We start from the raw sequence: 26,817 nt of genomic DNA, 5'->3' as shown, positions 1-26,817 counted from the left end.
CAATGTGTTGTTTCAAAGGGGCTCATGTCAAGTCATGAAAGGGAACAAAATATTCATGAAAGGGATAGTAAAGAACTCATTGTTCTACTTACACTTGAAACAAACAAATCATGTGCTCATGTGTGCCAATGAGAAACCCCACAATAATTGTGTTCATTTATGGCACAGAAAACTGGGGCATATAGGATATGAAAATGTGGTGAAAACAACTGAGAACAGTAATGATATTACATTAAGAAACTGTGGTAAATATGTGGCCTGCAATGTGTGTAAACAAACCAAGGCAATTGTAGCAGCAAAGAACACTGAAGCCATGCCTAGTACAAACGCTCCTTATCAATTGATACATGTAGATTTAGTGGGGCCATTTCAACCCACGCAAGGAGGTACAAAATATTTTTTGACGATAGTGGAAGATTTTTCGAGATACTGCACTGTTTATTTACTGAAAGCTAAAAGTGAAGCTGTAGAGAAACTGAAACGGTTTATAACAAAGATTGAAGTGCAGCAGGGTGTGACTATAAAGCGAATTAGATCAGATCAAGGGGGAGAGTTCACTGGACACTCATTAACTGAATGCTTAGAGAAAAAGGGGATCAAACAGGAGTTAACAGCCCCATTTAGCCCACATCAGAACGGAGTAGCGGAACGCTGGAATGGGTTGCTTCTGTTGGCTATTAAACCGAGGAAGCAGAGGTTAAATTTCCACAAGTGAGCTACGCGGATTAGAAGCGAAAGTTGGCAGAGCTCGAGCCAGCTTCAAGGACACATTGCTATACAACCTAGGCTCGGGCAGCTGGCCTTATCTATATAGAGGGCCAGCAGACACTTGCAGAGTGTGGGGGTCGAGGAGTTTGTACAGAGAGAGAGCTTGTGATATATTCTATTGTCAGTAAAGTGACTCTTAAAACTTATTACTTGTCTGGCTCATTGCTTCAACTGGCATCTAGCCTGTCACTATACTGTTCTGCATCCTGGGCATCTGCTTGCGCCAGATACAACATCCAACAAGTGGTAGCAGAGGATGGTTACCTGGTGCTGAGGGTTACCTGGTGCTGAGGATTACCTGGAGCGGAGGATTGCAGAAAAGCGGCAGAGAAAAGCCAGGATTGCAGACCAGTGAGTAAAACAGCAGAGAGACGGAGAAACCGAAAGCTGAGCTGAAGGCTGTGAGAGAGCCGTGGGAAAAAAAACCTGACTGAAGGACAGAGGTGAGAAGCTCTAATTACAAAGGCGGTGAACTGTGAAAAGTGAAAGTATGTCTATTACGTTATCGGCCGGGATTCCCTTGGAAAGGCTGACAGGGAAAAATTATGGCACTTGGAAACAGAGAATGCAGGCTTTTCTAGTGAAAGAAGACCTGTGGAAAGCTATCGCAGAAGACCCACCCGCTGGGGTGCCTATTCCAGCAGATTGGAGAAGGCTGGATGAGAGGGCAAAGGCGTTAATTGTTCTTGCTATTGATGATTCTCAATTACTGCATGTGCGTGATGCAGTAACGGCAAAGGAAACCTGGGAAACTTTAAGAAATATTCATGTGAAAAAGACTGCCAGTTCTAAAATATATCTTGCCAGAAGATTGTATCAGATGCGCTTATCTGGAGATATAACCATGTCAGAGCATTTGTTGGAAATAAACAGACTGTTTACTGAGTTGTCAGAACGTGAAATTGAACATTCTCAAACGCAAAAAGTGTATATCACATTATCTTCACTAGATTCAAGTTATGATAGTCTGGTGAGCTCTTTGGAAGCAATGGACGATGCCAATCTCAATATGGATTATATAGAAGGCAAACTTTTACAAGAATTTCAAAGAATTCAAGAAATGGCAAAGCAGGAAAAGACTGAGTCTAAACACAACGTGGAAAAGCAGAACAACAAAGCAGCACAAGATAGACTGTATGGACAAAAGGCATGTTATTTTTGTGGTTCCAAGCAACATCTTCAAAGGAATTGTGAAGCAAGAAGAAGAGAAAGAGGAAGAAAACCATGTGTACAGGTGATCTATGCTAGTAAGAATAAGCAATGTATTAACAATGAGCAGGGAAATAACTGTAAAGATTTATGGGCAATTGACAGTGGGGCAACAAATAGTATAATCAAAGATAAATCCATGTTTCATACATTTTGTGACGTAGAGGATCATGTAATAATGGCTGATGGGACTAAGAAACTGATCAAAAGTAGGGGTACAGTGAAATTAGCAGGTTTCAATACCATTATGACAGATGTGCTGTTTGTTCCTGATATCGAATGTAACATTATGGCTGTGTCGAAACTCAATGAAATGGGGTTCACAGTAATGTTCAAAAGGGGTTCAGTGCATGTAATGAGAGGAGGAAAATATTCATGAAAGGAATAGTGAGGAACTCATTGTTCTTCTTATACTTGAAACAAACAAATCATGTACTCATATGTGCTAATGAGAAACCCCATAATGATTGTGTACATTTATGGCACAGAAAACTAGGCCATATAGGATATGAAAATGTGGTGAAAACAACTGAGAACAGTAATGATATTACATTGAGAAACTGTGGTAAATATGTAGACTGCCATGTGTGTAAACAAACTAAGGCAGTTGTGGCTGCAAAGAACAAAGAAGCCATGCCTAGTACTGATGCACCTTATCAGTTAATACACGTGGATTTAGTGGGGCCATTTCAACCTACTCAGGGGGGTGCAAGATATTTCCTGACATAGTTGATGATTTTTCAAAATTCTGCACTGTTTATTTACTAAAAGCTAAAAGTGAAGCTGCAGAGAAACTGAAAAGATTTGTTACAAAAATTGAAGTGCAGTTTGGTGTCAAAATACAGAGAATAAGATCAGATCAAGGAGGAGAGTTCTCAGGATACTCTTTTACTGAATACTTGGATAAAAAAGGGATAAAACAGGAGTTAACAGCCCCTTATAGTCCTCATCAGAATGGGTTAGCTGAACGCTGGAACAGGTTGCTTCAGGACTCAATAAGATCAATGCTGTGTGACTCCTCTTTAACACAAGGTTTCTGGGGAGAGTGTGTTCTGTATTCAGCTTACATTCAAAACAGAATATTCCATAAGGCCACTGGAATGTCTCCTTATCAGAAATTGTATGACAGAAAACCCAGATTAAAACATTTGATTAGGTTTGGAGCAGAATGCTGGGTACATGTTCCCAAAAATAAAAGGACAGGGAAGCTGCAAAGGAGAGCAGACAAAGGGTACATGCTGGGATTTGAAAACACGTATTACAGAATTTGGATGCCAAAACAAAGGTCTGTGGTGTTAAGCAGAAGCGTGCAAGCAATAGAGCAGGATTGGGAAGAGAAAACATATGTGGAGTTGGGAAACAGTGAAGTTAGTAATGAACAAGAACAGGCAGACACAGTACCAATAAAACAAGAAGAAACAGGCAGCAGTAGTGAATCAAGTTCTAGCTCTGAGAGAGAAACAGAGGAATCGCCTGACACAGACACAGACACTAAGGCAGAAATACAACCACGCAGATCAGAGAGAACAACCAAAGGTTATTCCACCTGTTAGATTTAAAATAAATTCCATTAAACATATAGACTTCAGTAACTGGAAAAAGTGGGATGATGGAAATCATGAAGAGTAATAAATAATTGCTGTAATAAATGTATGTAATAAAAATGATGCTAAGATTCTAATGAAATGTAATGGCTGTAAAACCAGATGATGCAAATGTAAATATGAAATGTAACACATGTAAATGGAAAAGAAATGTAACTGGCAGAATGTGGAAATTTAAGGTGGGGGATTGTTGGCTATTAAACCGAGGAAGCAGAGGTTAAATTTCCACAAGTGAGCTACTTGGATTAGAAGCGAAAGTTGGCAGAGCTTGAGCCATCTTCAAGGACACGTTGCTATGCAACCTAGGCTCGGGCAGCTGGCCTTATCTATATAGAGGGCCAGCAGACACTTGCAGAGTGTGGGGGTTGAGGAGTTTGTACAGAGAGAGAGCTTGTGATATATTCTATTGTCAGTAAAGTGACTCTTAAAACTTATTACTTGTCTGGCTCATTGCTTCAACTGGCATCTAGCCTGTCACTATACTGTTCTGCATCCTGGGCATCTGCTTGCGCCAGATACAACATCCAACAGCTTCAGGGCTCGATGAGAGCAATGCTGTGTGACTCATCTTTGAAAAATGGCTTTTGGGGAGAATGTGTCCTTTATGCGGCTTATATTCAGAACCGCATATACCACAAGGCAATTGGAATGTCTCCTTATGAGAAATTATATGAAAGGAAACCCAGATTACAGCATTTAATTCGGTTTGGAGCAGAATGCTGGGTGCACGTTCCTAAAAATAAAAGATCAGGGAAGCTGCAAAGGAGAGCAGACAAAGGGTTCATGTTGGGATTTGAAAACACATACTACAGGGTCTGGATGCCAAAACAAAGGGCCGTAGTATTAAGCAGAAGTGTGCAAGCAATAGAGCAGGATTGGGAAGAGAAAACATATGTAGATCTGGTGCACACTGATGAGAGTAATGAACAAGAACAGGCTGACATAGTAACAATAAAACAAGAAGAAACAGAGAGCAGTAGTGAAACTGACTCAAGCAGTTCCAGCTCTGAGAGAGAAACAGAGGAAACGCCAGACACAGAGGAAACAAAGGAAGGAATAAAATTACGTAGGTCAGAGAGAACAACCAAAGGGATTCCACCTGTAAGATTTCGGATAAACTCCATAAAAGGTCTAGATTTTAGTAACTGGAAAAAATGGGATGATGGATATCATGAGGAGTAACTTTGAATGCATTATTTGACGTGTAATAATTAAACTGTAAAATGCAGAAATGAATGTAATAAAAGATAAAAGTGATGCTGAGAGTCTAATGAATTGTAGTGACTGAAAAACAAATGATGCAAATGTAAATATGAAATGTAACATAAAAATATACAATGTAAAATGTTGAATGCAGAGGTAAATGAAAGGAAAACAAAATGTGGAAAATGTAACATGCAGTTTATGGAAATTTAAGGTGGGGGCTTGTTAGCCATTAAACTGAAGCAAAAGAGTTAAATTTCCATAAGTAAGCTGCAAGGCCAGGACAGCACATGTTGGAGAATCCGTGCCAACCTCAAGGACACGTTGCTAAGCGACCTGGGCTCTGGCAGCTGTCTTATCAGTATAAAGTAAGGAAACAGAAACCAGTCAGTTGTGGGGGCAAGAGTAAGGAGAAAAGTGCTTGTACAGAGAGAGAGAGCTTGTAATGTATTATATACCTCTATTGTCAGTAAAGTGACTCTTAAAACTTATTACTGGTCTAGCTCATTGCTGTACACTGGATCTAGCCTGTCACTATCCTATCCTGCATCTTGGGCATTTGTCTGTGCACGGTCCAAACATCCAACAGATGAATGTTTTTCAGCAACTAAACTGCTAAAAGAGGAAGAGAATGTGGAACTACATGCTGGAGGCGATTGCCACAGATAACACTGTAATGCAGGTAAGTTTTTATTTGGAAGCTATATGATTGGAGATCTGTAAAATAAAGGATGGGAAAATGTTAAAACATGTCCTTAATTTACTAGGCATCTTCAGTAACTGAAAGCTCTGCTGAAGTTTGTTCCCAGCCAACACCTACATCTCTGGAAAATGGCATCAATGGGAAACATTCAAATACAGGTTTGTGGAGTAATTATTTCCAAGACGTAGTATAAAATCAAAGAAAGGTCTGTGTTTGATTTTTCTAAATCTTTTTGTTTGTTTTTTAGGATTCTGCAGATCTGACATCAAATCAGCCCAGCCATCTCATTCTTAGAAGCATTCTTGGCATTCAAGCTGATGAAACGGACAATATTTTACCAAGAAAATGGAGGGCAGCAATGAAATGCATTGTCAGAGCAGCAGCGTGTGCCATTTTGAAGCACTGTTTCATGCAAAATATGTTTGATTCTTGTGTGGAATGTGTAGTTCAAGCACCTGCTGAGGCCTCGGATGAATGCCTTGTGTGGACTAAATCTGTCCTCTCTAGAAAGTTGAGAATTATATGTGGGAAAATCTGTTTTAAAAGTGTGCTCCATGTTATTATCTTAACAGCTTACAGCTTAAATTGTCTTGTTCTAACACATGAAACTGTTGATGAAATATTAAATCTGGTGACCAAGGTAGGCCGTTCCCAGAAGTCTGTTAAAGTTGTTGAACAGATAATGAGACATACTGACCAGGCAGATGTAAATCACAGTGTAAGTATTATTAAAAACAGAAGTTATAAAAGTTTTCTTACACCACTCAATTCAAGCTCTGAATAAAAGGCTATACTGTATTTGAAAACATGGTGTGTGTTTTAAATAAAGCTCTAATTGAACGATGGGTGTGAGCTAGTCACTTCAATGCCAAAAGAAAAGGAAATATATTTGATGCTAACCTTCATTATGCTAACTGCTTAATCCTAGTTTCTCCTATGCTTTAATTTAATTAGGGGAGATGACTAGTATGTGTTTGGAGGATTACAGTTTAAACAGAAAGCTTTACATAGTTGATGGTAATAGACAGTCTACAAGAGCTAAATCAGCCTCCCTTTGCAACCTTTGTTTAAAAGCCAGCTATGTCTGTTTAAAAGCATGCAGTGATAAGCAACACTCCCCATAAATTCCCAACATTTATTCCACCATTCACATTGTTAATGTTATTAAAAACAGAAGTTATAAAAGTTTTCTTACATCTCTCAATTCAAGCTCTGAATAAAAGGCTATATTTGAAAACACTGGGAATGTGTTCAAAGCTCAGAACATGTCTGGGCATGCAAAATGACCGCTCTGACTGCCCCCTTTCCTGATTGGTTCAAAACCTCGGCGTAATGGGTGATGTAGCTGTATTGGGTCAATCTGGAGGGGGACCCCTTTGGGGTCCATATCCAACACCCCTTGGTCCACAGGCTGGGGTTGGGGCAGGTGATGTCATCCAGGGAGGGGATGGGGTGGGGGAGGTCAGGGGGTCATCCATCAATGTCAAATAGCAGGGGTCATCAATCATTTTGAAAGGGGGTGGTCTACCTATACCACTCTCATGCTTCTGACTATGTTAACTGGCCTATTACTCCACCAAAAAGTCATTGTATGGTGAGAGCTCGCATTTACTCTGTCACTAGACAAATTTATTTATAAAATTATTTGTAAGCATGTATTATGTTGCAATTTTTTTAAAAAAAATAAAATTCTATTTATTTTTATGGACACTTCCATGGAATCTTTGTTTTGGCTGAAGATACAGTTTAGAGAATTGCTAAGTAAATAAATAGGTGAGAACTTGCTGAAAAAGCCTGTTCACCATCTTAAATTCATTGAAGTGAGGCACTCTGGGATTTATTTCTGTAGATGGCATTTACAACTGAGTAGACATGAATCTAGGATGCACACCTCTAGGATCCTCTAGGATGCACACCTTAATGTGGTGAGGGGGTTTGAGAGTGTTGAAGAAGCTGAGAGCAATGCCGTCAGGAGTCTAGACCAAGAGGCTAGACTCCTAGCAGGGGCACCCAAGGCGGAATGGTCAAAGCTGAGACACCAGACTAAGATGCATCCGAACTCAGAGGAAGGCAATGGTAAACCACCTCTGAATACCTCTTACCACGAAAACCCTATGAACAGAGTATCCAAAATGCAACACAAGATAGTATTGGAGGTCACTGATTCATAGAGTCACCATAAGTCGTGATCGACTTGAAGGCACATAACAATAACAACAGACATGAATAATTTTACACCACTAAATATTTACTGCTCGCAGCTCATGTGTGTCTGTGTGAGTGAATGTATGAGCGGACAGGCAGAGAGATGGATGCGACAGCTTAGTGCCGTGGTGGCTGGTGCCCATTGGGATTGTTGGGGCAGAGAGGAGATTGAGTCAAGGATCACAGTAGGCAGAGACAACTAATGGCCCCCTTCCCATTCTCCTGCCTTGCCACAGTCACAAAGGACAAGTGCAAGGCTGCAATCCTTTGAGTAAGCCCACTGAACTCAGTGGGTACTTACTTTCTAAGCAGACATAAATAGGATTTGTATATTTATTTATTTATTAAATTTATATCTCGCCCTTCCCAGAAGGAGACCAGGGTGGCAAACAAAACACTAAAAACCACTCTAAAACACCTTAAAAACAGACTTTAAAGCATATTAAAAGAAAGCATACTTAAAAACATGTTTCAAAACACCTTAAGAAGCAATTCCAACACAGACACAGGCTGGAATAAGGTCTCTACTTAAAAGGCTTGTTGAAAGAGGAAGGTCTTCAGTAGGCACCGAAAAGATAACAGAGATGGTGCCCGTCTAATATTTAAGGGGAGGGAATTCCACAGGGTGGGTGCTGCCACACTAAAAGTCTGCTTCCTATGTTGTGCAGAAAAACCTCCTGAATAAGATGGTATCTGCAGGAGGCCCTCACCTGCAGAGCGCAGTGATCGACTGGGTATATAAAGGGTAAGATGGTCTTTCAGGTATCCTAGTCCCAAGCTGCATAGGGCTTTGTACACCAAAACCAGAACTTTGAACTTGGCCCAGTAGCTAATGGGCAGCCAGTGCAATTCTTTCAGCAGTGGGGTGACATGCTAGTGATACCCTGCCCCAATGAGCAATTGCACCACCGCATTTTGCACCAGCTGCAGCTTCCGTACCAACCTCAAGGGCAGCCCCATATAGAGCGTATTACAGTAATCCAGTCTGGAGGTTACCAGTGCATGGACAACAGTGGTCAGGCTATCCCAGCCAGTAATGGCTGCATCTGTCCTACCAGCCAAAGCTGGTAAAAGGTACTCCTAGCCACTAAGGTCACCTGGGCTTCTAGTGACAAAGATGGATCCAGGAGCAGTTGGATCACCGCCTCTTTCAGAACAGGAGGGACCACTCCCTCCTGCAAAGACGCATTGACCACACCCTGGATCCACTTGGCCATACCTCCTTGGCAAGCTTTAATAAGCGAAGAACGGCAAGGGTCAAGAGGACACATTGTTGGCTGCATCTTTGCAAGCGCCTTGTCCACATCATCAGCCGCATCAACTTAAACCATTCCCAAGAAGTTGCAGCAGATGTTGCACTGGACACCTCATTGGGGACTACAGTAGATGTGGATGGGGCATCAAGACTGCTATGGAGGTGAGCAACTTTACCCTCAAAGTGCCTTACAAACAATTCACAGTGGGCCTCCGAAGGGTCTAAAAGTCCCTTTTCCTGGAGTTGATGCCAACAGACACCCACCTCTTTTACACACGGAATGAAAGCAGGCCACAGTGATGCAGACTCCAAGCAAGAAGGCAGGCAGAGAGCAGAGGGTGAGATATTATAGGGCAAGGCAAGTGTGGGGAACCTTTGGCCTTCCAGATGTTGAAAACTACAGCTGTCATCATCCATCACCATTGGCCATGCTTGCTGGGGTGATGGGGGCTGTAGTTCAGCAACATCTGGAGGGCCAAAGGTCAGAGGACAGGAAGGATGATCTCAAGTTCTGAGCTCCACAGGTTTTTTTGGGGGGAGGCAGTGCTCCAGCTGCCCATAGCAAAAAGCCTTCCCTAGCTCAGTGGCAGAGCAGCAGCTTTGCCCATAGAGGGTGGCAGAGTCAGTCCCTGTCATCTTCCGTTAGCGAGATCTCAACTAGCCAAGCTAAGGAAGGCCACTCGCTCTTGCTCTCTGCCGGCATCCCTGGAGAGCCGCTGCCATTTTGAGTAAACCACAGTGGATTCTTTACCTGGCAGCTGTCAATGCCCCCTTCCTCATATCCTGCACACAGGGTGTGGGGACCCATGGCCCCACCGTACCAGCGGCTGCTGTTGCATTTCTTAGTGTGCAGAATGTTGACTCTGGCCTCCTGAAGGATGTCAGATGTCTTTGCACCTGTGAGCAAAGCGAGCAGATTAGTTTGGTTTCCACCTTCTCCAAGTGCTACTCTTCACAGCTCCTTCCTTCCCTAACTCCACCCACCCACAGTTTCCCAGCATGAATGTTGCTTGGTGCAGAGTGAAACTATATGTTACATTAAATATGTATTTGCATCTGCGTCCACAGAAAAAGTGGTAGGGTCAGTAGGACCAAACACACACAAATGCAAATATGCATTTAATGTAACATGGAGTTTGGCACAAGAAAATAAATAAAAAGCAAAATGCTCACACATGCACACACCTCACTCTGCATGCGAGCCAAGACATCTCAGCATCTTTGGATCTTTTTAAAGCTTGTGTAAGCCAAATGGAAGGAGGAATGCAGCACTAGATGCCAATTACATTTGTGCCCAAGGGAGGCAGTTAGATGGACTTCCATCTGACCTGACAGCAGCCTTGATCTCATTACTGCTCTCCAAGATTGGAAGAGTGTGGGAATCAACACTGAAGGCATCAGGATAGTAGCAGTCCTCAGTAGCTTGCCTTTCTGCCCTGCTCTGCAGATGTTATCTACCCAGCTGCACTGCCACCCTTACTTGAGCAAGGCCCTGCCCTTGCCCCCTCCCTCTGTGCCCACACCCTCACTATTCTGGGCAGTGGTGCCCCAGCCACTGATGTAGCAGTTTGAGAAGGTGGTTCCAAGGCCCATGGTGACGTGAGGCAGGCAGGCCGGCTGCACGTAGTTGTTGAAGGTTACAGGATGCTCAAGCTCTATCAGTGCAATGTCGTTGGCCTCTGTGCGTGGATTGTAATCCTGGTGGAGGATGACTTTGTGCACCGAACGTAGCTGCACAGTGTCTGGAAAGTCGGAAAGGTCTGTGGCACCTGCCACAATCCTCCACAGATGCAAAGAGCTGCAGGGAAACAGGACACAGTCAGGGTGAGGCCCACACAAGTCTTTGAAACAGAACTCTCCTCAGCTGCCCATACGACTGTCCAACCTCCAAAAAATCCTGGAGGCCCTAATAATGATAAGCTGAAGTCCATTCCATGAGCAAACTATGTGGCTCACCTTTGCTATTTATTTATTATCTATTATTATTTGATTTATATCCCGCCCTTCCAGCAGGAGCCCAGGGTGGCAAACAGAAACACTAAAACACTTTAAAACATCATAAAAAGACCTTAAAATACATTTAAATAAAGCAATGTTAAAAACATTTTTAAAAGCTTTAAAAACATATTATTAAAGAAAACATATTAAAAGCAATTCTAACACAGACGCAGACTGTCCCCCCATAAATGGCATTTATTTATTTATTTATATAGCCCACCCTTTCTCCCAGTAGGAGCCCAGGGCAGCAAACAAAAGCACTATACAAAAGCATTTATGTGTATATTAGGAAAGATGCAGTATGTTATGAACCCAGGAGGCAGCACCATGTCGAGCTTCATGTGAATGCCTTGGTGCACCATGCCCATCTCGTGGCTTTGTTTGCGCACTGGCACAGAGAAAATGTTTAACTGACTGATGTGTAGCACAGCACAGACTATGCAGGCCCATTGCAGTGGGCTGGATCTACCTACAGATCGATTTGAAAGTGCTTATACTATTACAGTTTGTCCATAACAGTTTCTAAGTGCTCTGGATGCCCTTCCAAGGCTGCATACACCCTAACCCACTTGTAGCAGCTGAATGTGGCTTTTCTCAGTCCAGAATTATTCATGCTCGCTCTCAACATCTGCTTTCAATCTAGATTGTTTCTACATCCTACTGTCCACAACGGTGGCTGGGTAACTTACTATGTTTTTTAAAAAATTCCTTGATTAGATTGTCTGCACCTTTCCCTCCCTGCACGTGTCCCAGGTGAATGAAGACAGAAGTGGAATGCACCCACCCACAACATCATCGGCAGGTATGGATACAACCCTCATTGCTGGGGCTGCCTACATCTCTTTTCAAAAAGACACACTGCAGGATAATGCAGAATCAATCTGCAATGAATTTTTATTTTTTAGAACGAAGCCAGTTTCTCAAGAAGCAGTTTTCCGGGGGCAAAAGATATGCAGTAAATCTAGACCAGTGGTTTCCAACCTGGGGGCCGTGAAGTAATCCAGAGGGGACTGCGAACAGTAACGAAATGGATTTTTTCTTAAGTTTTCACTTCCTGGACACTGTCTGCTCCCCACTGCAACTGCAGACAACACCTCCCCCTTGCTCCAAATGAGCGGGGAGGCCTTCTGCTGAAGCAGCAGATTGTCTTTCAGGTGCACTGAAGGCAGGCATCTGCCTATAAAACATATGGCAGATGCTGAAGGAGGCTGAAGGTGGAGTACCAGGAACAAGAGGGGATTAGTATAATTGACTCCCGTCTCCTCGCACTGCTGCTGCTGATGACGCCCTTGCTCAGAACGAGATGAGAGAGCTTTTCGTGAAGCAAAAAGAAGCAAGGCTGCAAGGAAAGGCTGCTTTCCCCTTCCTTCCTGGCAGTCGACCTGCCTGCCTTTCTTGACTCCTGCTTCGCTGCCACCTCCTTTTAAAAATCATTCTTATTTGCGAGGCCGCCCAGATCTCGCCTTTGGCCAAACAGAACCAAGGAGCAGTGAGGAAGCTCAGGACTTGCTTGTCCCCTGTCTCTGAGGCTAACCGTGTGTACCAGCATCCCCTTTCTTCCACCTACACTCTCCCCTCCATCTCTCTCTCCAAGATGCTATGGCAGTTGAGGGCTTCTCCCCTCCACGTGCCCAAATGTATGCACGCCTGCAGTTGCTTACAGGAGGGGCAGGTGTGTTTGTGTGCATGCGTACATTGATCTGTCTTCTGCTCTACTGTCATTCCCCAAGTGCATGCTAACCAAGTCACCAGTTCTGATGATCATCTCAAGGCCTACAAGCACTAACCCACCTCCTTAATCTATCTACCCTATTATTTGCAGTGCACAGTCTAGCATCCCCATCACCACCACACCACTACTTCTTGATTACTATTTAAAAAAAAAAAAAAGCTCAGCTGGTTGGCTGATGCTGGGGTGCTGGCACTGCAGCAGAAATTCATTCATTTAATTATTATTATATTTATATCTAGAAAGGTGAAGGCCTGGGAAAAAACCAGAACAATTCAGGAAAAAATCAGTTTTCTGTTTTTTCCAAAGCCTTTTGGGTTGTTGTTTTTTTGGAAAAATTGGAAAAATTAGGAAAAAATGAAGAAGAAATGGATTATGGAATGTTTTTTTTTAGCATGATGAATAAAATGTTTTGCTGAATCTTGGTCCCCCCTTTTTCTCAGTTCTTTTTTTTGGGAATGGATGCTTTATGTCTGATTGACACTGTGGAGGATTAGCGGAGACATAAATGATTTTCTTTGTTATTAATGTTGATGGTTTCTTCTCTTTTTTACTGTTTTTTGCCTGCTCCTCATAAACTGGCAAAAAGAAAGAGGTTCCTTACAGTTCAGGAGCTGGTAGCTGCGTTTGTTAGAAAAAAAGGAAAATTTTAAAAAAGTAAATTCAATTTGTAATAATTGTTTGAATAAAATGTACTTTTAATATACCAAATGTGATAATTTTATGCCAAACCAACTTGTACATAATTACATTTTATGTTCCTGAAGTAACAAAGTGACTTTCAATCTGTAAAAAGTGCTAATGCATTTTTTCAATTTTTCTGAAAATTCCATTTGTTTCCAGAAAAAAAATGGAACAAAACAGTTTTTTTCCATGGCTTCAACATTTCAGGAAATTTTACATTTCTATTTATATCCCATATTTCCTCCAAGTTTTTCAAAGTGGTGCACATGGTTCCCCCCCCCTTTCCATTTTATCCTTACATGGACCCCGTGAGATAGGTCAGGCTGAGAGACTGTGTCTGGTCCAAGGTCACCCAGTGGGCTTCATGGCTGGGTGGGGATTTGAACCTGGATCTTAGTCCAACACTGTAACCCACTGATGTTGGGAGACACGACTGTGGAAGGGGGGGAGATACCAATTTGATTGGACCTTTGCATGAAGAAAAGACAGTCTCCCTGTCTGCAAGAGCTTTTTATAGAAAGGGAAATTTGGAGATGTGATTTGGAGGGGGGGGGCGTCATGAAATTTTTTGACCTTGCAAAGGGGGTCCCATACTCATAAATGTTGGGAACCACTGATCTAGATGGTATTTTAGGCTGCATTAACAGAAGTATATTTTCCAAATCACCATTTCCCCTCTATTCAGCACTGGTTAGGCCTCATCTTGAGTACTGCATACAGTTCTGGACACCACACTTTAAGAAGGTTGCAGACAAACTGGGAAACAGGAAAAACGTAGCTGTTACAGCAGAACAACAATGGAACCACTGACCATGGGAGGTGGCAGGCTCTCCAACACTGGAAGCCTTCAAGAGAGAGCTGGACAGCCACCTGGTGGGGATGCTTTAACTTTGATTCCTGCATCGAGCAGGGGGTTGGACTTGATGGGGCCCCTTCCCACTCTACTATTCTATGGTTCTATGAATCTTTGGGGGGGGGGATCACAAATTGCTACAAAATGTGGAGAACTGAATTTAAAGATTGGAAAAATGAGAAACTGAGAGAACTGAAACTGACGGTCTGCACAGCGGACAAGCAGCTTTTGAAGCCAGAAAAGGGTTACCTCCTTGCATGAGAGACTCTCTGCATGCATTCAGGAAAACAAATGATGTACTAAGGAGCCATAAGGGAGTGTAACGCTTCTGAGACATGGTGAAAGGACAAGGGGAAGCTGGCATTTCCTGCCAGTGTCCAATGTTTAATACGAGGTGTGATAGGTGCTGAGTCTGCCTGCAGGGTGCACTCTGCACTGAATCTCTGCCTGCTGTTCTTACATGTTTGAGAAGAGCTTCTTTGTGGATTACTGAGTGGTTAGGCAAAGGCAATCTGCACATGCTCAGATGCATCACATATTCTCAGCCTTTGAAGGAAATCCAGCTTTGCCTTCCTCCCAGTGTCACTTACTGACAACCTCAAAGACATCCTTCCTCACTGCAGGAACCTTCCACTTGTCCTTAGTGGCCCTGGGCAGGCCAGATGCCTGCCACAGTCCGCGTCTGTGTTGGAATTGCTTTCTAATAGGTTTTTAACGCTTTTTTTTAAAAAAGATGTTTTTAAAGATGTCTTGTTTAGTATGTTTTTAAGGATTAATATATTTTAAAGTCTGTTTTTATGATGTTTTTAGTGCTTTTGTTTGCCGCCCTGGGTTCCTACTGGCTGAAAGGGCAGGATATAAATCTAATATATTACAACAACATTTGCACTCACCTTCTCTTAGTCTTGAAGCAGTGAGCTGCAGTGAGGATCCAGCGGGTGGCAAGGATGGATCCCCCACAGGAGTGCCGTGGTCCCTTGGAAGAGGGGATCTGGATGCTGACAAGCCAAGGCCACGCTCCGGGCAGTGCATCAACCCCGCCCACAATTCTCATGCTGCCGCCATGGGTGGGTGCCATGGGCCGTTTCCCACAGGCTGAGGGCAAGGAAAGAAGGATCAGAGGTGAAAGTAACTCAGGGAGGCAAGACTTCGGGGCTGCACAGAAAACAGCCACTTGACTCCTTGAAGAAACGTCAGAGCATTAAGGATTCTGTGTGATTCACAGGCTCACATTTGCCAGAGAATTTTGCATCTACAGCCAGGTGGACCTTGGCAGTGATGAGACCTGACTCAAATTAAGCCATACTTAACAGCCTCTGTCCATTGGAATATATTTATCAAACAAATTTCTATCCCCCTTATCTATACATTAGATAGTATGAAATATTCAAAGCAGCTAACAACATATAACACCCTGAACAACTTGGGACCAGGTTACCTGGTTGTCCTTCTTGTTCACTGAATTTACATCCTGTCCTTTCTCCCAAAGGAGACCAGGGCAGCAGACATAAGCAAAACCCTTTAACAAAAAGAAGGAAATCGTACTACAAATAGTGGAAAACATTCCAAAGCACCACTACAATTAAAAGCATTCTAAAACAAAGTTAAAAACACTGTAAAACATAGTAAAAACATTCTAAAACATAGCTAAAAACATTCTTTCATCGACGATCTTCAGGTTGCCAGGAATAGTCCTCTAGCTGGACTGGTCAGATCACTTGGATCATCAGCACCCTACAGAATATCATAGTGTGATGGTGACCCAGAAACTGGCATTTTCCGCTGTTCCCCCTCTACTATGGAATGCCCTGCCCTCTGCCATACGTGAAGCTGCTGCCGACTGGGAAAGCAATGCCTTTTTGCCAAGGGTTCTCCCCAACCCATAAGACTGGACCCTAGTTTCATGCATAGGTTCCCTGAATTCCTGCTTTATTTGTTTTTATATGTTTTTTATCCTACTGTTTTATTGGTTTTATATTGTATTTTTGTTTTAATTGTATTGTTTGTTTTATACCATACACTGCTTAGAGATTTTTAAAATACTAAGCAGTTTATGAATGCTTTTAAATGAATGAATGAATGAATAAAATAAGATAAACTTTAGAAAAAGAAAACCCTTTGAACATGCAAAGACATAAGTATCAATAAAATCATAGATTGAAAATGCCCATCAGCAATATGCAAAGGAAATGTAGCATTTTAAACCAACTGTAAACTCTGCAAAGGAAAGCAGCTGCCCTCTCCACTCCTACTACATGGAGGACAGCAAAAGGAGGAGACCCTCAGGATGGCTTTCCAAGTCTTGCCACTGCCATCCATGTGAGGCCCCCCACCAGCACCAAGATTCTTCTGACCTGTAAATACAGGATTAGGGGATTAATAATCTCCACTTGGAAGGAGCAATAAAGCTACCACATCTCAACAAGGACTCGATGGCCTTATATGCCCTTTCCAATGGTCACCATCCTATCATGGTTTATTTGAATGCAGCCTCCCATGAGTTATTCGGACACAGGAAAAAATAACACCTGAATAGGGCTATTGTCAGCTTTTAATTTTTTGTACAGAACCTGGAAAAGGTTAGGCACTAAATAAGTGATAAATGATGAAGTTATTACGTTCTTTTCTGCTGTTCCCCGAAAGCTCTAGAATGAGTGCCCCAGGGTAGTGCATTAGACTAACACCCTTAGTTGTTAAGAGCAGCTAGGAAAATGGGATTGGAGGGGAAAGTGCGAAGAACAATGAATGCAACTCTCACCTTTGTGCAGTAGGACACATTCCAACCATGCAACAGTCAGACATTTCTACACATTTCCCACATATCTCTTATATATATCTATGTAAAATATGATATTTCAGCTTAAAAGCAGCATCGCTTTTCAGGGAAGTAAAAAATGGTAAATACAATGGCCACAGTCAAACATAGAGTACAATTCAATGAAACCCAGATGTGTGTGTTTGATTGCGACCACTGCAATTACGATTGTTACTTATCTGAAAAGTGATGCTGCTGTTTAAAGATCATAATTGTGGGGGGAAATAAATAAGACAATTGTTCACATTACACTCAGTGTGTGTGTTCTAATGTTTTTCGTTTGTTGTTGTTATCTGCCTTCAAGTCGATCACGACTTACGGCAACCCTATGAATCAGCGACCCCCAAGAGCATCTGTCATGAACCACCCTGTTCAGATCTTGTAAGTTCAGCTCTGTGGCTTCCTTTATGGAATCAATCCATCTCTTGTTTGGCCTTCCTCTTTTTCTACTCCCTTCTGTTTGTCCCAGCATTATTGTCTTTTCTAGTGAATCGTGTCTTCTCATGATATGTCCAAAGTAGGATGACCTCAGTTTCATCATTTTAGCTTCTAGTGATAGTTCTGGTTTAATTTGTTCTAACACCCAATTATTTGTCTTTTTCGCAGTCCATGGTATGCGCAAAGCTCTCCTCCAACACCACATTTCAAATGAGTTGATTTTTCTCTTGCCCACTTTTATTACTGTCCAACTTTCACATCCATACATAGAGATCAGGAATACCATGGTCTGAATGATCCTGACTTTAGTGTTCAGTGATACATCTTTGCATTTGAGGACCTTTTCTAGTTCTCTCATAGCTGCCCTCCCCAGTCCTAGCTTTCTTCTGATTTCTTGACTATTGTCTCCATTTTGGTTAATGATTGTGCCAGGGTATTGATAATCCTTGACAAGTTCAATGTCCTCATTGTCAACTTTAAAGTTACATAAATCTTCTGTTGTCATTACTTTAGTCTTTTTGATGTTCAGCTGTAGTCCTGCTTTTGTGCTTTGCTCTTTAACTTTCATCAGCATTCGTTTCAAATCATTACTGGTTTCTGCTAGTAGTATGGTATCATCTGCATATCTTAAATTATTGATATTTCTCCCTCCAGTTTTCACTTCTCCTTCATCTTGGTCCATCCCGCTTTCTGTATGATATGTTCTGCGTTCAGATTAAACAAATAGGGTTATAAAATACACCCCTGTCTCACACCCTTTCTGATGGGGAACCAATCGGTTTCTCCATATTCTGTCCTTACAGTAGCCTCTTGTCCAGAGTATAGGCTGAGCATCAGGACAATCAGATGCTGTGGCACCCCCATTTCTTTTAAAGCATTCCATAGTTTTTCATGATCTACAGTCAAAGGCTTTGCTGTAGTCTATAAAGCACAGGTTGATTTTCTTCTGAAATTCCTTGGTCTGTTCCATTATCAAACATATGTTTGCAATAAGATCTCTGGTACCTCTTCCTTTTCTGAATCCAGCTTGGACGTCTGGCATTACTTGCTCCGTATATGGTAAAATCCTTTGTTGTAGTATCTTGAGCATTACTTTACTTGCATGGGATATTAAGGCAATAGTTTGATAATTACTGCATTCCCTGTGATCCCCTTTCTTTGGAATTCAGATGTATATTGAATGCTTCCAGTCTGTGGGCCATTGTTTAGTTTTCCATATTTGTTGACAATTTTTTGTCCAAACGTGGACAGATTCAGACACAGTAGCTTGTAGCAACTCTGTTGGTATGCCATCTGTAAGATGTTTTTCTTAGTCTTATTTTCTATTTTAGCAGAGCAGCTTGTAAAATTCTGAAGGCTGGGGGGGGGAATGCCAAGGACCATGCAAACGACTAGTGAATTGGACTGGAATGGGATTAGTTCTTTTTTGAGGGAGTGAACTGAAACTGGAACTAATCCCTTCTTAAAATGAACTTTCCACGCGCTGGGTAAATGTAACCCCCCTCACACCCCATGTTTCATCAACAATCGGTACTAGTTTCCACTCTGCTTCTGCGCTCAATTCAAAGTGCTGGTTTTTACCTTTAAAGCTTGGGACCAGCTAGTCACCTAAAAGGTTGACTCCGCTCATATGTACCTGCCTGGTCCCTGAGATCATCATCAGAGGCCTTTCTCCAGATTCCTCTGCCTAATCAAGCGAGGTGGTTGATGGCAAGGGGCAGAGCTTTCCTGGTGATTGCTCATCATCGTGGGAGTTCCTTCCCCAGAGATGCTCACCTGGTACCCATGCAACAATTTTCTAGGTACCTTTTTATTCTCCCAGGCTTTTCAGTTGACAACAGCCATATATTTCTGGTGTTTTTAATTCTTGCCCCAAATCCTTTCCCCATTTTTAGTTTTATGCTGATTCTAAATTGATTTTATGCTGCTGTGTCTGTGGTGGCTTTTGGACAGTTTTATGTTATGATTTGTATTGTTTGTCTTTCTTGCTTTTTTTAATTGTTAAATGGTATATTGCATTTTTTATAATGTTGTAAACCACCAGAGGACTGAGCTAATGAGTGGTGTAGAAAAGTACTTGTTGTGGATGACGATGACGATAATAATCCTACAGCTTTATGGAGGGCATGGTGGGGATGGTAAGTTCTGCCTTTGCAATAAGGCCCTGTCCTCATGTGTGCATGCGCATGATGCTCTTTTTGTACTTATGATCTTCAAACCAGGAAGCACCTGGGTGGACCTGGATTTCCCTTGGAACTCCTCAGTAAGGAAGTTGGTGCCCAGGAATTCTGTGCTGTCACTTCCAATTTGACAGTCAATGGTGACATCGTGTGGCCAGCTTGGAAAAATGCAGACTGAATTTCCCAGAAAGAAGGTTTCCAGGCTGCCGGCTTCCCAAAGCCTGACCTTCCTGGGGTACATATATCATTATGATGTTGTGGGGCTATCTGCTCTTAAAAGACAATCTGATACCTCTTTAAAGCTCAGGGATGGACTTTTTTATTATTTCACTAAATTTATATCCCCCCTTCCTCCCTGTTGGAGCCCAGGGCAGTAAACAAAAACACTAAGAACACTCTAAAACATTTTAAAAAACAGACTTGAAAATATATTACAACAAAACATAATTAAAAACATCTTTTTTAAAAAAAAGACTGGGATAAGGTCTCAACTTAAAAGGCTTGTTGAACGAGGAAGGTCTTCAGTAGGCGCCAAAAAGATAACAGAGACGGTGCCTCTCTAATATTCAAGGGGAGGGAATTCCACAGGGTAGGCTGCTACTACAATAAAGGTCCACTTCCTCTGTTCTGCAGAATGGAGCTCCAGATAAGATGGTATCTGCAGGAGGCCCTCACCTGCAGAGCGCAGTGATCGACTGGGTATATAAGGAGTAAGACGGTCTTTCAGGTATCCTGGCTCCAAGCTGCATAGGGCTTTGTACACCAAAACTAGAACCTTGAACTTGGCCCGGCAGCAAATGGGCAGCCAGTGCAATTCTTTCAGCAGCGGGGTGACATGTTGGCGATACCCTGCCCCAGTGAGCAGTCTCGCCACCACATTTTGCACCAGCTGCAGCTTCTGGACCAACCTCAAGGACAGCCCCACATAGAGCACATTATAGTAATCCAACCTGGTGGTTACCAGTGCGTGGACAACAGTGGTCAGGCTATCCCGGTCCAGAAACAGCCGCAGCTGTCTTACCAGCCAAAGCTGGTGAAAGGCACTCCTAGCCACGGAGGTCACCTGGGCCTCTAGTGACAAAGGTGGATCCAGGAGCACCCCCAGAGAACGGACCTGCTCTTTCAGAGGGAGTACGACCCCATCCAAAGCAGGCAACTGACCAATTACCTGAACTCGGGAACCACCAACCCACAGTGCCTTCATCTTGCTAGGATTCAGAACTCAGTTTATTGGCCCTCATCCAGCCCACCACCGAATCCAGGCAGCAGTCCAGGGCTTGCACGGCCTCTCCCAATTCAGATGTTACAGAGAAATAGAGCTGGGTATCGTCAGCATACTGCTGACACCTCGCCCCAAAGCTTCTGATGACTGCTCCCAAGGGCTTCATATAGATGTTAAACAGCATGGGGGACAAGATGGTACCCTGCGGCACCCCACAGCACAACTGCCAGGGGGATGAAAGATAATCACCCAGTGCTATTCTCTGAAAACGACCCTGGAGATAGGATCAGAACCACTGTAAAACAGTGCCTCCAATACCCATCTCACCAAGTTGGCCCAGAAGGATACCATGGTGAATGGTATCAAAAGCCGCTGAGAGATCAAGTAAGAGTAACAGGGTTGCTCTCCCCCTGTCCTTCTCCCCATAAAGATCATCCAACAGGGCGATCAAGGCCGATTCAGTCCCATAACCAGGCCTGAATCCAGACTGGAAGAGGTCAAGATACATCTGTTTCATCCAAGAGTACTTGCAATTGCTGCGCCACAACCCTCTCATTTACCTTCCCTAAAAAGGGGGTATTTGCAACCGGTCGTTTTTGAGTCCTAATTGTAGTCTGAAAGTATGCATGTTTAGTTTACTCAAAGTAGTAAGATTATTATTATTTATTTATTTATTAGGCACCCTCCACCCAAAGGTGCCAAGGCGGGTTGCGTCAGTGTTAAAATATAGCATTAAAAACTACCTAAAATCAGAAAATAGGGTGGGTCCTAAAAATGTCTCAGGTGTCAAAGACCAGGGTAAAGAGGTACATCTTTAGCATTTGCCTAAAACTGTGCAATGAAGTTACCTGATGCACCTCGGTGGGGAGTGAGTTCCACAACTCAGGGGCCACCTCAGAGAATGCCCTCTTCCGGGCTACCACCACCTGAGCTTCCGAGGGTGGTAGAACTATGAAAAAGTCCCCCTCTGCTGATCTTAACACCCGAGAGGGTCCGTACAGAAGAATGCCCACATATTTGGAACCTAAATCGTTAGGACTTTAAACACTGGTGTGAGCACTCTCAATTGAGCCCAGAAACAAATTGGTAACCAACACGGAGGCTAAATCCTGAAAAGGCAGAGGTATTATGTGTCCAGGGTTCCAATGTCTGGGAGAAGGAGGGACGGACTGTTCTGGATGGGGTTGCACTCCCCTGGAAGGAGCAGGTTTGCAGACTGGGGGTATTCCAGGGTTGAATCCAGGAGTACCCGCAAGCTGCAGACCTGCTCCATCAAGGAGAGTGCATCCCCATGCAGAACAGGCCATTGCCCAGAAATTAGAACTCTGGGCACATAAGAGCTGTCTTTTCAGGACTTTGCTTCAACTGATTGGCCGACATCCAGCCCATCTCCACCTCCAAGCACCTCAACTGCCTCTCCCAGTCCAGATGGAAGAGAGAGATGGAGCTGCTCAGCACTCATCACCTTGTGCGTGTTGGTTTGTCTTAATAAACATACTGCTTTGCTCTCTCTCTTTGGGGGCAAATCCATGCTATGGCAACTGCCATTGGATGACGGGTGTTTAAGATACTTCGTGTTGTTCCTTAACACATTTCAATCATATCTCCAAACTCTCTGGGCGATAAAAGAGTGGAGCGCTTCCACTACTCTACTCTGTAGTACTCTGTAGTATCATTTCTCTTAACAACTCCAAACTGAGTGAATGGGCGGAAAAATGGCAAATGCAATTCAATATAAACAAGTGTAAAATGATGCATATTGGAGCAAAAAATCTGAATTTCACATATACGCTCATGGGGTCTGAACTGGCGGTGACCGACCAGGAGAGAGACCTCGGGGTTGTAGTGGACAGCACGATGAAAATGTCGACCCAGTGTGCGGCAGCTGTGAAAAAGGCAAATTCCATGCTAGCAATAATTAGGAAAGGTATTGAAAATAAAACAGCCGATATCATAATGCCGTTGTATAAATCTATGGTGCGGCCGCATTTGGAATACTGTGTACAGTTCTGGTCGCCTCATCTCAAAAAGGATATTATAGAGTTGGAAAAGGTTCAGAAGAGGGCAACCAGAATGATCAAGGGGATGGAGCGACTCCCTTACGAGGAAAGGTTGCAGCATTTGGGGCTTTTAGTTTAGAGAAAAGGCGGGTCAGAGGAGACATGATAGAAGTGTATAAAATTATGCATGGCATTGAGAAAGTGGATAGAGAAAAGTTCTTCTCCCTCTCTCATAATACTAGAACTCATGGACATTCAAAGAAGCTGAATGTTGGAAGATTCAGGACGGACAAAAGGAAGTACTTCTTTACTCAGCGCATAGTTAAACTATGGAATTTGCTCCCACAAGATGCAGTAATGGCCACCAGCTTGGATGGCTTTAAAAGAAGATTAGACAAATTCATGGAGGACAGGGCTATCAATGGCTACTAGCCATGATGGCTGTGCTCTGCCATCCTAGTCAGAGGCAGCAAGCTTCTGAAAACCAGTTGCCAGAAGCCTCAGGAGGGGAGAGTGTTCTTGCACTCGGGTCCTGCTTGCGGGCTTCCCCCAGGCACCTGGTTGGCCACTGTGAGAACAGGATGCTGGACTAGATGGGCCACTGGCCTGATCCAGCAGGCTCTTATGTTCTTATGTTAACTTAGTATTTTGCTAAGTACGCCAAGCGCTGACTGAGGCTGTGTTAAACTAATGTTTGCTTCACACCTAGGGAGTTTTAGGCAGCAGGGAGATTTGAATCCTGGGCGTTCCAGCCCACACTTGCCAACTTGGTTCTAGCGAATAAGGCACAATGGAAATACTCCACTGGGTATGTTAGACAGCTGGCAGGATGCCGTAACTTTCAGCAACTGCATGTGCCAAACTGAAATCAAAAGCTCCAAGGCCAAAATTACCAGGACTCTGTATGGGGTGGAGCAGGCTCCTCTCTGACCATGAGCTTCCTTAACCGAATCTGTTTTGAGAAGAGAAGCCCAGGAGATGATGGTCATAATTTTACTCTTCTCCTCACCCTCACGCTAATTTGAACAATACTCAGCCACAATTCACCTCCCATGGATAGCACGAAGCTCCACACGATTGGTGGGGCAGCAGGCATAACGGTTTTGGGGTGGGGAGCGACCTACAGGGAGGCTGATGAGAAGCTCTAGGAGTGGGTCCCCCAAAACAGAGAGAGCACTCATCCCACCCACATATCCCAGGCCCCACTTACTCTCTGGGTCGTAGCCCTGCGTCCCCAGCAGCCGCAGCAAGGCCACGACCCCCAGAAGCAGCCCGGCTGGGGCGCCCATCATGAGCTGCGGCTCCTGGTAGCGGTTCCACATCATTTGAGCCGTGCTTCAGCACCAAGATGTCGACATCAGCAGGTTCTCCTTCTGTGTTGCTAGGAGACGGAGCCTGGCCATGGTCACTGAGGCTGAGGCTGGAATGAACAGGGCACCCATCACCTGCGGGCCCGACAGGGTGGCCCCACCAAGGAAGGAGTCTCCAGGATGCAGGCAGAGCCCCTCTGTGTCCAGGAGAGCCCCTGGCATAATATGGGCTCCAAGAAACTGCTGGAGGAGGAGCAGTCATCCTGGCAGGGCCTGCGGAATGGTTACACAATCGACCTTCCGGAAGCCTGCAATCTAATGGAAGCCCAGCAAGGCCTTTCTGTTTGGGCTGATAGGGGCCACAGATGTAGGGACTTAACCCACCACCTGCCCAATTACATAAACAACCTGAGCAATCACTTGGAACTTGGAAAGATGCTTATGGAGTAGTCAATAATCCACCCTAAGAGCTATTGAGGCCCCCTAGGAGATACTTAGCTTTGATCCAACAGCACATAACCTCAGGTAGCAAAATGCCTTGGGACAGCCTGGCAAATATACCACCACCACCACACGAGACATTTGCCACGTAGCGAGGCTGAAACTGGTTCCCACTTCCTCATCGGACATTTATCACGTCCAAATTATTCTAGACAGCTGAGAGGAAGTCGAATCTCCGGTAAAAGGGGTCGAGGTCCACTCAGCCTTCCATCCATCCGTGGTCGGTAAAATGAGTACCCGGCATACACTGGGGGGTAAAGAAAGGCTGGGGAAGGAACTGGCAATCCCACCCCATATATACGGTCTGCCTTGTAAATGTCGCAAGATGTCACCCTAAGAGTCGGAAACGACTCACACTATAAGTGTGGGGACACCTTTACCTTTTTAATGAACAAGTTTAAAAGTACAGGTCCCAAAACCGATCCTTGAGGGACTCCACTTTCTACAGCCCCCCATTGGTTTTTAGCATTCCTACATGTTACTACAATCTTTGTTCTCCTTAATATAGAAGTTTGTTTTTACAATATCCAGATGTTTTTAAGATATTCCTTTGGCCTGCAGGAAGGGCAACACCTTCTCGATGATGCTCTGACAACCCACTGCTGGTCCCTCTGATGGGCTGCTGGGCAGTTTCCTCAGCACTTCCCCTGGGCTGTGAGAGAACTAGAAACGGTCCTCAAAGGCAAAGATGTATCACTGAACACTAAAGTCAGGATCGTTCAGACCATGGTATTCCCGATCTCTATGTATGGATGTGAAAGTTGGACAGTGAAAAAAGCAGATAAGAGAAAAAACTCATTTGAAATGTGGTGTTGGAGGAGAGCTTTGCGCATACCATGGACTGCGAAAAAGACAAATAATTGGGTGTTAGAACACATTAAACCAGAACTGTCACTAGTAGCTCAAATGATGAAACTGAGGTTATCATACTTTGGACACATAATGAGGAGACATGATTCTCTAGAAAAGACAACAATGCTTGGAAAAACAGAAGGAAGTAGAAAAAAGGAAGGCCAAACAAGAGATGGGTTGATTCCATAAAGGAAGCCACAGACCTGAACTTACAAGATCGGAACAGGGTGGTTCATGACAGATGCTCTTGGAGGTCACTGATTCATAGGGTCTCCATGAGTCGTAATCAACTTGAAGGGACATAACAACAAACTCAGAGGGCTTAGTTGAACACAATTCCTCAGTTCTATGATGGAAGACAGGTTGGGGGTCACAAAAAATGCCTATCTTGGGCTTCTCAATGTATGAGTCGTGTTTCATTGTACATATCAACATTATTAATCATTTTACTTCTTATACATTTTACTTCCATTTGCATTCTGTTTTCAGTGCTACGGTTTGTTCTTTTATATTTTTGTGAGCCACCCAGAGGTCATGTGTTATTGGGTGGCCAAATACAATAAACAAATGGAATAAAAATGGCTTGTGCTTTTCTGAGGCCAGGCGTTCCCAAATCTCCCCCCCCCCCGGACCACTTGCACATCGCTGGTCTTTGCGGACCATTGAGTTTTCTGCCTGTTGGAGCAACTGTCACTTGCTGCGCTAGATGCGGTGTGATTTTTAATTGAATTTCTATTGCTGCTTTCATTTTCTTAATTTTTTTATTAACTGTTTATCTTTACAGAAAAAGATCTACATTGACTCCAGAAAAATATATAGCAACCACAACAAGAAAAGAAACATTTCACAGGAAGATACGGCTTACAGGTAATGGAGTAGGCTAAATCCTTTTTACATTTATTGCTGTCAATAATCAGCGTCCGCCTCAATTCCTGCCAGGTATTAACTAGAAATTAACAACTAAACTAATTTACTGACTAACTGGACCCTGCAAAGGAAACCATACAGGTAAGTGTTTAAAGAGGTGTTAAAGCTGTCAAATGTTATGTATCCAGTGATTTGCTATATGCTGGACGCTAGACCATCGTGTGGGTGGAACTGCTGAGTGGGACATAACATTATCAAATTCCATTCATTTCCTAATGCATATCAGCACCAAGCAGATGGTTACCCTAATACAGTAAATGTGATCAAGCATTCCATACCCATACATATTGTGCGGGAGGGATATCATTAGTTTCATCATTAACAAATGAAACTATACCATTCTCCTATAAAACAGCCAGTT

At 43.4% G+C, this 26,817-nt stretch overlaps 1 long non-coding RNA gene across 1 annotated transcript; it reads left to right on the top strand.

Annotated features, from left to right (window-relative positions):
- Positions 1-5,199: 5,199 nt before the first annotated feature.
- On the top strand, positions 5,200-6,321 carry LOC133363247 (uncharacterized). The gene is made up of 3 exons (XR_009757636.1): positions 5,200-5,466; positions 5,552-5,645; positions 5,735-6,321. It is a non-coding gene; the product is annotated as an uncharacterized LOC133363247 (long non-coding RNA).
- The last annotated feature ends 20,496 nt before the right edge of the window (positions 6,322-26,817 follow it).

The sequence above is a fragment of the Rhineura floridana genome, chromosome 8, assembly GCF_030035675.1.
Source record: "Rhineura floridana isolate rRhiFlo1 chromosome 8, rRhiFlo1.hap2, whole genome shotgun sequence".
Classification (NCBI taxonomy): Eukaryota; Metazoa; Chordata; class Lepidosauria; order Squamata; family Rhineuridae; genus Rhineura; species Rhineura floridana.
Note: the sequence above shows the minus strand (reverse complement) of the source record. Positions and strands in the feature narration are given on the sequence as shown.